We start from the raw sequence: 12,043 nt of genomic DNA on the forward strand, positions 1-12,043 counted from the left end.
GTTAAATTTTGTCTTGCATGTTTATAGAGTGATATATTTTATATTAACTAGAAAAAATGCCCGTGCGTTGCAACGGGTGAAAACTATTTTAATCTTATTATTGTTAGTTTGTTATATGGTTTAGTTAAGATGAAATAACAAACTAACAATAATAAGATTAAAATAGTTTTAATCTTATTAAAACTATTTAATTCACTGTGTTAAATTCGCTTGCATATATATTTTGTTAGAAAATCATGAGTTGTAATTAGGAGTCTGATCGTCTCAAGTTAGTATACGAGTTTTTTAAAAAGATTTCTTATACGATTCCTTTTGTATTTGCAAAAGCAAACGAACTTAAAAACCGACACATACACGGATGACATACCAAAGTACCAGAAAAACATCTTCAATTTTTATAATAGTGGAGATAGAGAGATATGTTATCAATTTTTATTTTTTTAATAACTATTTAAATGATATATAAGCAGGGATGAAAATCCGTATCCTGAATTACGTTCAAGTACAACATGGTGCATACATAATGATAGTAGAGCATCGATCTGGGTCGGCGTCAGCATGGGTCCAAAGATCCGACTGGAAGCTGGCTTGAGGTTATGTGCACCAACTTTGGTATCGCATTTGAGGTGTGAGGAGAAGGGGATAAAGTTAGGGTTTGGAGGAGGGTGGAGAGAGGTAAAGGAAGTGGAAGGGGAGAGAGTTCAATGGCCGCGTGAAGGAATCGGGGGCCGAAATCGAGAGTGGGGGAAGACGATTCACGGAGATTCGAGGAGTTTTGCACAGGTGGTGAGTGCTGAATCATCAACAATGGCGGATAAGGGGGATGCTTGGAGACGGAGAGATCCACAACCATGGCTGTATCGTCCTCAGGGGTTTTAGCCAAGGCCACAAGGATTCCAAGCGAGGTCGCAGGGATTCCAAGCAAGGCCATAGTTCCAACCGAGGCCTCAAGGATTTCACCCGAGACCACAGGGATTTCAGCATAGGGGTTTTCGTCCTCAACAATCAAGGCCTTTGGGTGGAGCTCTTAGGGAAAATCAGGTATGGCAAGGTCTGGAACATAATTCATCTCAATCTCCTACATCTACAAACCCACCTACTCAGGATAAGTTGAATCAACAGAAGATAGGTGAAGTTGTGTCTGTAGTAGAGGAGAAAGAGAAGAATTTAGGGTCTAAGATAGAGCAGGTTGAGGTTAAAGGTGAAGCTGGGTTAATTGTGCAGCAGAAGAGGGAGAGCTCTAATGTGGAGGCTATGTTAAACAAGGAAAAGAAAAGTGAGGAGTCAAAGACAGAAGGGGATACAAAAGGTGTGGTGAAAGATGGGGTTGATAAGGGTGCCCAAATCAGGAAATGGTGTGGGAAATGTAGATCTATGGGTCATATAGCTAAAGATTGTGTAGTGAGAAAATACTGTGTGATTTGCTCTAAGGTTTCTCATAATACTGATGAATGCTTTGTGGCACAACAACCAAAGCCAGTGGCAAAGATGGTGGGATATGCAGCTGGTGGGTTGGGATGTGTCCTCAAACAGAATGCTAAAAGTACTATGGGAAAAGAACATGTGAATCCCAAAGCAATCATAACAGTTTTGGATGAAGGAAAGTTGGCTGGAAAGCAGTTGGAAGAAAGGTTTTGCACAACAGTTTAAGTGGGTTTGGGAATGGAGAGCAAAACCTTTGTCTAATGGTGCTTTTTAGATGAGATTCCCAAATGAAGAGAAATTGGAGGAGCTGTCGAATTTTGTTTCGTTTGGACTGAAAGGCACAGGTGTTCAGATTAGTGTAAAGAGATGGTCCCATGAAGCTGAGGCTGTGGGTAAGCTGCATACTGTGTGGGTTAATGTGGAAGGGGTCCCTGATGTAATGAAAGATTATCATGCTCTGTGTGAAGTAGGCTCAAATCTTGGTCCTGTGTTTGAGATAGATATGGAACTGCTGAAGCTAGAAGACTGTGTAAGAATTAAAGTTGGAGTTATGGATCCTGGGGCTTTACCATTGACTTTTATCCTTACAGATACTAAAGGTTTAATGTATGCGGCACATTATCACCTGGAAGAAATTGTGGAAGTGGGCTGGTTCCAGGGAAAAGAGAAGCTAAAACAAGGGGAGGATGATGGTCACTCTGAAGGGTTAGAGGTCTTGGGAGTGGGGAGTTCAAGAAAAGGGAAAGTTGTGAGGCAAGATATAGAGAAATATTGTGATGACTGTTGTGCTTTCAGTGGAGGAAAGAATAAGGGGGGAGGTTTACAGGGGCAGCTAGGTCAGAGCATGAGCAAAGGGGAAATGGTTAGAAATTTGAGTCAGATAGAGAAGGATAGGGAGTTGGCTGAAGCTTTACAAATGGAGGAGCAATTGAAAGTGAGTACAGAAGTGGGTCAGCCATCTGGGATGGGAGGAAAGATTAAAAATGATGGAAGAGAGATGAATGAGGTCATGGTGAAGGATAAAGAGAGGAATGACGAAGACAAAATGGAAGAAGACATGCCAAAAAAACCTGTTATGGCAAGAGCAGTGATAGCTGATGTCAACACACTTGAGGAGTTTACATTATCACAGTAGGAGCAATTAGAGGCTGAGGGGGAAAGAGTTCAGCTAATAGGCAGTGAAGAAATGGAATCTCAGGAGTTAGGGGGAGATAACATCAAAGGTAAAGAAGATCATAAGAGTGAAGAGGAAGCTGAATTTGAAGAAGGAAAGAAGAACAAGAGGCTCAGAGATAAAGAAGATAAGAAGATATTGGAAATGGCGATGGAAAGGAAGGAAGCAAAAAATGCATTTATCAACAAAGGTAACATTCACATTCCTTCTTTTATTTCTGAGTCCAATATTTCGCTAGTTCAAATGGCACAAGTGATAGGAGTTGATTTGGGTTGTTCTATTGATGCTATAGATGCTAACACACAGGTTCTTAGAGACCTAGAGGTAGCCAGAATAAATTTGTATAAGAAAACGATGAGGGAAAAGGAAAATAATGGAGAGCTCTTGCAAAAAACAGGGCAACTTGACCCTGAAGTAACTCTAGATGTAGAAGAGACTGATGAGGAGAATGATTTGGACTTTGATTTAGCAGAAATTTTGATGAATCATCTTAAGACTCCAAGATCAGGGAAGAAAAAGGGGAGAAAAGGAAATCTTAAAATTTGCAAGGGAACCCCCAAGATTAATAGAGACTTGGGAAGGAGGAAAACAAGAAAATAAATGAAAGGTTTAATCTGGAACATTAAGGAGATGTGGGATGATGAGAAACTGCAACATCTAAAAGAGGTTTTACAGAAAGAAAAAATTGATTTCCTGGGCTTGCAGGAAACATGTAAGAAAGATTTTACTGCTTCCTTTTTGAACAAAATTAATTCCTCTTATATCACTAAATGGATGTGGTCTCCTTCCAATGGAAGGTCTGGAGGGATCTTGGTAGGTATAAATGAAACAATCTTTGAAATTATGGAAGAGGAGTATGAGAATTTTTTTGTGAGAGTGTTGTTAAGAAATAAGGAAGATAATTTTACTTGGAATCTTGTTGTAGTTTATGGTGCTGCTCAGTTGGATCAGAAAAGGGCATTCTTAGCAAGTTTAGCACATGTTTGTCAGAAGAACAAGGGCCCTATCTTGTTAGGAGGGGACTTTAACATAATTAGGAAAGAGAGTGAAAAGAATAAGAAAGGTGGATATAATAGGTGGAGCTTTATTTTTAATGTCATAATTGATCAAAGCAACTTGAGAGAACTGGAAATGAATGGTAGGAAGTTTACTTGGAGTAATAGCCAAAAGAATGTGACCCATGAAAAATTAGATAGAATTTTAGTTTCTATTGACCGGGAACATAAATATCCTATGGCTGTAGTAAGGAACTTGGAAAAGGTGTTCTCTGATCATGTGCCCCTTTTAGTGGATACAGGTCAGAAACCTGAGAATCATTCTATTTTTAAATTTGAACTAAGTTGGATGCTGAGAGAGGATATACATGAGGTAGTTAAGAAGATCTGGGAAAATGACAAAGGGGGAGGTGTAAGTTTAGATAGATGGCAGAGGAAGCTGAAAAGATTGAGAAGGGTTTTTAAAGGTTGGAATATGAATTGGGAGGGGACTTATAAGAGGGAGAAATGGAAGATTGTACAGAGATTGAATGAGATAGACATTCTGAGTGAAACAAATGGTATGGATGATGTCTTAAGGGAAGAGAAAAGGTGTTTGGAAGAACAACTGAAATTTACAATGAGAGAAGAAAAGTTAAAATGGTTTCAAAGGAGTAAAGAGAAAGACATTTTAGAATGGGATAATAATAAAAAGTACTATCATGCAAAAGCTAATGGGAGAAAGAGAAAAGAGAGAATTTACTCTTTAAACAAAGATGGGGAAGTGATTGCAGGGCAGCAAGAGTTGGTTAAATTCATAGCAAATTTTTATAAAAACTTGTTTGGGCCACCTGAAGAAACAGAAGTTAGATTACATAACTTGGAGATGAGTCAATTGAGTGAACAACAAAAGGACGATTTGATGAGACCTTTTTCTATGGAAGAACTGAAAGAAGTTGTTTTTGAAATGGAAAACAATAAAGCTCCTGGGCCAGATGGCTTTCCTGTGGACTTTTATAAGGCTTTTTGGGAAATTATTAAGATGGACTTGAAGGATCTTCTAGATGATTTTCATAGAGGGCTTTTGGAAGTGAGGAGGTTGAATTATGGTGTTATTACTCTTATACCAAAATGTAAAGATGCTTTGCAGATAGAGAAATTTAGACCGATTTGCTTATTGAATGTAAGCTTTAAGATAATAACCAGAGTTTTGATGAAGAGATTGTCTAAAGTAATAGGACTTTTGATTGAGAAATCACAAACTGCTTTTATCAAAGGAAGGTATATCATGGAGGGGTAGTGGTTATGCATGAAATTCTTAATACAATGCATCAAAAGAAACATGCTGGGTTGCTCTTTAAAGTTGATTTCGAAAAAGCTTACGATAAAGTTAAATGGCCCTTTGTGTACCAGATGATGAGAGCGAAAGGTTTTCCTGAATCTTGGTGTGATTGGGTGATGAGATGTGTAATTGGTGGTAAAGTGGCTGTTAAGGTTAATGATGAAATAGGGGGTTTTTTTCAGACTTACAAAGGACTGAGACAAGGGGATCCGTTATCTCCCTTACTGTTTGATATTGCTGCAGATGCATTGCCTTTGTTGATGCATAGAGCAGTAGATCAGGGGCTGGTGAGGTGTTTGGGTCAGGAGTTTCTAGAGGAGGGGGTTGCTATTTTACAATATGCTGATGACACTATTTTCTTATTAAAAGACAATGTGGAATATGCTAAAAATCTGAAATATATTTTGTGTCTTTTTGAACAAATGTCTGGGCTTAAGGTGAACTTTCATAAGAGTGAAGTTTACCGTCTTGGGGAGGCTGCAGAGAAGAAAGAAATTTATAGTCAAATTTTGACTTGTAAAATGGGAGATTTGCCCATGAGATATTTAGGAGTTCCTATTGATAAAAAAAGGATTCATAATATAGATTGGAAACCAGTGGAAAACAAATTAGAGGGGAAGTTAAGCTGTTGGTAGGGTAAGTAGTTGGCTATTGGAGGTAGACTCACCTTGATCAATGCTAGTCTGAGTAGTGTGCCTCTTTATATGTTATCCTTTTATGAGTTACCAAAAGGAGTACAAAAAAGACTAGATTTTTTCAGAGCCAGGTTTCTCTGGCAGGATGATCAAGGTGTAAAAAAATATCATTTGGTCAATTGGCCTACTGTTTGTTTGCCTAAAGATCAGGGTGGTCTGGGGGTTTTGGATCTAAGGAAAATGAATATGGCTTTGTTGGGGAAATGGCTGTGGAGATTAGAAACTGAGCAGGGGATTTGGCAAGATGTGTTAAGGGCAAAGTATCTGTCACAAAAAACATTAGTGCAAAGGAAGAGCAAACCTGGAGATTCTCAGTTTTGGAAAGGGGTTATGGGGGTCAAAGACGCTTTTTATCAGTTTTGTGAGAAAAAAGTGGGGGATGGGAAGAATACTCTTTTTTTGGAAGATAGTTGGATTGGAGGGCGTCCTTTAGCAGATCAATTCCCATTGTTATATAACATCAGTCTGAATAAGATGGTCCTGGTTGCTAAGGTTTTGAGTGAAGGTTTGGACAACTTGAGGTTTAGAAGAACCTTGACTGATAAGAAATTGGAGGAGTGGATTAGCTTGAATTTTTTGTGCAAAAATGTTAGGTTGTCAAATGTTAAAGATACCTTATCTTGGAAACTGAATAAGTCAGGAGTTTTTTCTGTGAAGTCTTTCTATAGGGCTTTAATGATTCAGGGTAGTGGCTTCCCCTTTAAAAAGATTTGGAAATTTAAAATCCCTCCAAGAGTAAAGGTTTTTCTTTGGCTGGTTCTGAAGAACAGTATTTTGACCAAAGACAATTTGCTTAAAAGAGGTTGGAAAGGGAAGGATTCAAATTGTCAATTTTGCTCTGGGCAGGAGACAATAGAACACTTGTTTCTCAATTTTCCTGTTGCTAGATTTCTTTGGAGAGTGGTTGGTAGTGTTTTTAACCTGAAAATAGCAAATAATATCCATCATCTTTTTGGTGGATGGCTTTGTGGCTTCAATAAAGGAGATAAGGGTTTGATCGTGGTGGGGGTGGCAGCTCTCATTTGGGCTCTTTGGAAGGCTAGAAATGCTGCATGTTTTTTTAAAAAAACTGTATGATCCTGTGGAACTGATACATTCTATGTGTTCTTGGATCGAATCTTGGTCTATTCTGCAGATATCGGAGGACGTGCGAGGAAATCTGCAAATGGGGGCAGCTCTGCTAAGGAGGGTAGCCGGTGATCTCTACAATGCAAGTCATGGATGGAATCCATAAGTCAGGCGTTTGGGGTGTTGAATGCTGGCTGTGTTGCTGAATGTCTTCGGTTTTTTTTCATCTTTGAGCTGCCGTAGTTAACATGGCTGTCATGTTTTGGGTCAGGCCCCATGGGCTTGTGTGATGTTTAGTCTTTTTACTTGCTCTGAACCTTTTGTAAGAATCTTATCATTTCGTTAATGAAATGGGAGGGTCTCCGCCCTCTGTCTCAAAAAAAAATGTGCACCAACTTCTTGTTGCCTGGCCCATGCATCCGTCAAATCGCTATGCCAATGATGAGCACGTACTGAGCACACGTCTTTGTTGATGTTTAGCTAACCTAATTGGAGGACCAGCTCAAGGACGGCATGTCCAAACTGGATTGAGATCCAGTACAGTTACTATTGCAACTGCACAATAGCAACTCAACACAATTTGAGCCCTCTATTTCTAGATTCAATGATCCAAATCGCTTGCTACAGTGAATTCGAAAATATATTATTTTTCAGTAAATCGCTATAGTACTTTGCTACAATATTCTGATGCATCTAGATCTTCCATTTTGAATCCAGTGGTGCTTGTGTGGCTGCCTAACTTGCAGTCACACTAGCTACTGCACCTAGACGACCGAATCCGTCCAAACCATATATATACTCACTATCTGTTCTAAAATAAATAAACATAGTACAAGACTCTGCTACTATAAAACTTCTAATAGAGAATACCTATTAGTTCATCTAAATCTGGTACAAAGGTTTTTCTCATCCTTCTAAACCTTTAGATGGTTCAAAATTAAAAACCAACACATATAACACCTAATAAATACCGGACCCTTTTATTAAAAACCCAGTACTAGTATGCCAATTATTAAAAAACCAGTACTAGTACTATTACATGCCGGTTTATTATATAGAAAGACCGGCACAAATAAGAAAACCATATCGGCACATTATCGTTCCAAGCCAAAGTCCGGCTCTCCCTTGACCACTCCTTTATCTTATCCTCCTGGGCTCCTTTCTCTCACACAATCTTCCTCACTGGCTCGTCCTCTCTGTCCTGCTCAATCTCTCCCCACATCCCCACATTTGGTGGTAGCGGAGCAAACGGGAGAAGGCGGCATACACCTCATCTCCCCTCGGCGGCACCTCCTTTCAACAGTGCCTCCCCTAAGTGACAGGGCGAGCGGGAGGAGGCGGCATCCACCTTGCCTCTCCTCGGCGACGCCTCCCCACGGCCTTCCCTTCTCCTTGTGCGGTGGCAGTAGCAGCCTCTCCTTTTCCCATGTGTGGAGAGATCTTTCCCATTTGAAGCCTTGTTCTTCCCCCTCCTTTTCCGGCGACGTGTGGCAGCTTGCGGCAACCTCGTCCCTCCTGGCTCAGAGGTGGCTTGCTCGATGGCGGCAAGCGACGACACTTTCCCAGTGAGCAACAGCAGCGGGGGAAGTTCTCCACTATAATTAATTGGTGTATTTTTTTTATCTAGTTTTGAAATTCTGTGATGTGAACTTTTAATGAATGTTTGATTCTATGGTGTGAACTTGTCGATGAATATTTGTTTAGCTATCTGTGAATTTGTCTTCTATTTGTTATATTTTTTATTTTCTTTTGGTGGTTTATTTGAAGCATTGGCTCGAATTGATGTAGCTGTTTTTTTTTTAAAAAAAAACTGTATATTTCTCCTCAATCCTCCTCAGTGTCGCATCTGAGTGCTGGTTGGGAAGTCTGACATGTAGGCAAATAGCAGGGTGCTGGTAGATGGTCTCGCTGCCTAAATAATACGGCTCCCATGGCGTTCTGGCTCTGCCACAATATATATGTTCTGCTAAATCGGTAGAGAAAAGTGGTTATAGGAAAAGGCGATAGTGACTAACTACAGTGTTTAAATCGGCACCTACTGCGCTCATGGGTTGGACGTAAGTACTGCACGTCGCTGGCTAGCTAGCTCGTCAGCTGCCCGTTCATGTGTGCTGGCTGACCAGCCGGATATATAGCATCCTCGGTGTAAAGTGGGGAAAGTGATTTCGGGCTTGTTTTGAAGACTACTCCAACTTGCCAAGCCACAAGCTAGCTCGTGCCACAAGTTTGGCGAACAATTTGAGAGCCACAACTTAGGCTAAGAAACTTGTGGCAAAGTAGTTCATGAGCACCTAATTTCTTGTGGCAGGCTAATATGTGGTAAGCAAACAAACATATGCTAACTACCTGTGGCACGCCGAACTTGAGGCGCGGTAAACTGCGGCACCTATCCAAACATGCCCGAATTCATCCCCTCGTTTCGTGTATAATACCTAAAAAGTTATAAAAAATATAAAAAAAATTTGGCAACATAGATTAATATGAAATATATCACTCTACAAACATGCAAGTTTAAATTCAACTTCTACAAGTTGTTACAAAAATAATAAATATAGTTGTGAATGTGCGATAACTATTTTCAGTTTAATTTGTTATTTTTGCTAAAACTTGTAGAAGTTGAATTTGGTCTTGCATGTTTGTGGAGTGATATATTTTTGTATTAATCTATGTTGTTAATTGTTTTTAAATTTTTTGATAACTATTTAGATGACATACAAACAACGAGGGGATATCCACTATAGGGATGAAAATCCTCATCCAAGTGAATATGCTTATATGATAGTATATCCGAAATATCTAGTACAAGAAAAGATTCAGAGACAAGAAAGATAAACCACATGAAAAAAAATCACCTTCATATCGGTAAAAGAAATAAAAGGCATGAGGCTTCTTGAAATTCGAAACTCTCATACCACCCTAAAATAGAAGAAATAAGTTGAGCGGCTCCTACAATTTAATTTGTATTTTCACCGCTATGAATGAGTCTCCACCAAATAAATAAATAGTTGTAAAATATTGCTATGCGTCTAGTCAATTCAGGACTTAGATTTTTTACATCAATGACATTAGAAGTTTTTGGCCATGCCTGATACTCACTTGGTTTCAACATACTATATGATTAAACTAATTCTTTAAAATCCTACAACATTATATATTATGTCCCAAAATGCTAGCAAATAACAATATCGCCAGACTGAAAATTAGCTCGCTCCTGTCCATTTTCTAGCATACATAAGTTACGAAGAGGTGTCTAAATAATACGCTTTATGACTGAGTATACATATTTCAATCTGTTGCTGAGAGAATAACCTCCTTCCATAGCCAAACCCCATCCAGCCATCCTACCCTATGACATGAGACCTTATCCACAATTCTATGGACCTCCTAATTAAGCCGGAGAGAGAGAGAGAGAGAGAGAGGAGGCTCTCTGGAACGCTAATCTTAGAGAAAAAATAAAAATCAGTAATTCACAAGAGACCAATTGTTATTAAGTATATACTTGAATACTTCGATTATTGCCACCGTTCACAAACAGAGACATATATTTTTTTTTTAGAAATAGACATCCTTTTTGGAAGCATGCATTTAGTCAAATTAACCTCGAAATATAAGATCACCAATATATAATTGTTTAAAGATGATATATAAAAATGGTATTAGCATACTTGTAAATAAACATTCTTTTAGTTATATTTTTAGTGCTTATTACAAACGTATGATTAGAAAGGACAATATGATAATATATACACTTGTATTAGAGACTGTTAATATCCATTTAATGGCTAGCACAGCATGCATAACTAGGTACTTGATGGCCACCGAGAGACCACAAGATGCACGATATCAACATCAAAGGAGAATCCGGCAATATGTTCGATACAGTTCATCTGGCCCAGATTAGGTTCCAGGAGATAAATCATTTCACCTTAATTAGGTGCATAGTGGGGGCTGTTCCATTGATCCATCCACATATATGGTCCTTGCAGCCAGGTCACCATGCCACATGGGCCAGCACAATGATAGTCCGATTGATCAGATCGGAGTTAACATCAGATAATTCGCTAACTGAACTTTTTCTAACAGGACATATCTACTGATGCGTCTGTTATGAAAATAGATGCACAACGGAGACACGAATTTTTACGTGGAAAACCCTTGCGGAAAAAAACCACGAGCGCCGACCGGCAATAATCACTATAGAGGAATTGGATAGCAGGGGATACATTGGGCTGTCGCACCCTCCCCGTGCGGCTTACAAGGGATATATATAGGAGAAATCTAGGAGTCCTAATAGGAAACTAATCCTATAAAGTAGAGTCCTATTAGATAACTAATCCGAATATATTGTGGGCCCAAAATTCGGATCACATATTTAACAATCTCCACCTTGAGACGAATTTCCCTTGTAGCATAAAAATCTTCAACCTCTGAACAACCTCATGATGATAAAATCAATGTGCGCCAAATAATCACTTGGACTATAATCCATAACACCCTTAATCCAGAAGAGGTAGACCATACTTCAAACTCGCCATTGGGAACAATTCCTGAATCTGCTGGTATAACATTGTGGAACCCAGCAGATACGCAAAACTGATGCACAAACTTCAATCTCGCCATGGGAATAAAATCCTAAATCTGCTGGCATTAATTTCTAGAATTCAAACAGAAACGCGAAAATTTCTTGTGCACAAAATGAAGTACTTAGATCCCCTGATAACCTCCTGGTATGTTGGGTATAATGGTAGCAAAATTCGCCGGACAATTTGATCACCTTGTAATCTAGACAGGAGCGAGGCTCCCTCTTGACGACTTGAATGTACTTTTTTTTAATCTCAGGTGCACGACTTATCCTCCTTGAAACATGCGCCAACTTGCATCTTCACTTGCCATAACGAGATTGCATCTCAATCCAGGAGCGGTAGATCAAACTTCTAACTCGCCTTGGGAATAAAATCCTGAATCTGCTGGTATAATTTGTCAAACCCTAACAGAAACGCGAAACACTCTAGGTGCATAAAACGAAGTTGATCTCCGTGCAGAACCTCCTGGTAGACTGGCTTGTGAATATAGCACAAAATTGAACCTGAATCTGATTCACCCAAACAGAACCGAAGCACCGCAATTGAATTGAATCCCTGGTACGAAGGGGCATGTGCACGTAGCACAAAACCAACGTGAAATTCAATTCACATGAACAATAACAAGGCTGAGTGCATCTGCTGATTTTTCTTTCCTTGATCAACGTGCTGGAGTAGATGGATTGCTGCTTTTTCTCCAACACGCTGCACGGCGGCACCAAATCCTGATCGGAGTCAACGGCTGACTCCGCTTCGTACCGGTTAATCTTATCTCGGCAAACAAA

The sequence above is a fragment of the Oryza sativa genome, chromosome 8 (assembly GCF_034140825.1).
Source record: "Oryza sativa Japonica Group chromosome 8, ASM3414082v1".
In the NCBI taxonomy this organism is placed as follows: Eukaryota; Viridiplantae; Streptophyta; class Magnoliopsida; order Poales; family Poaceae; genus Oryza; species Oryza sativa.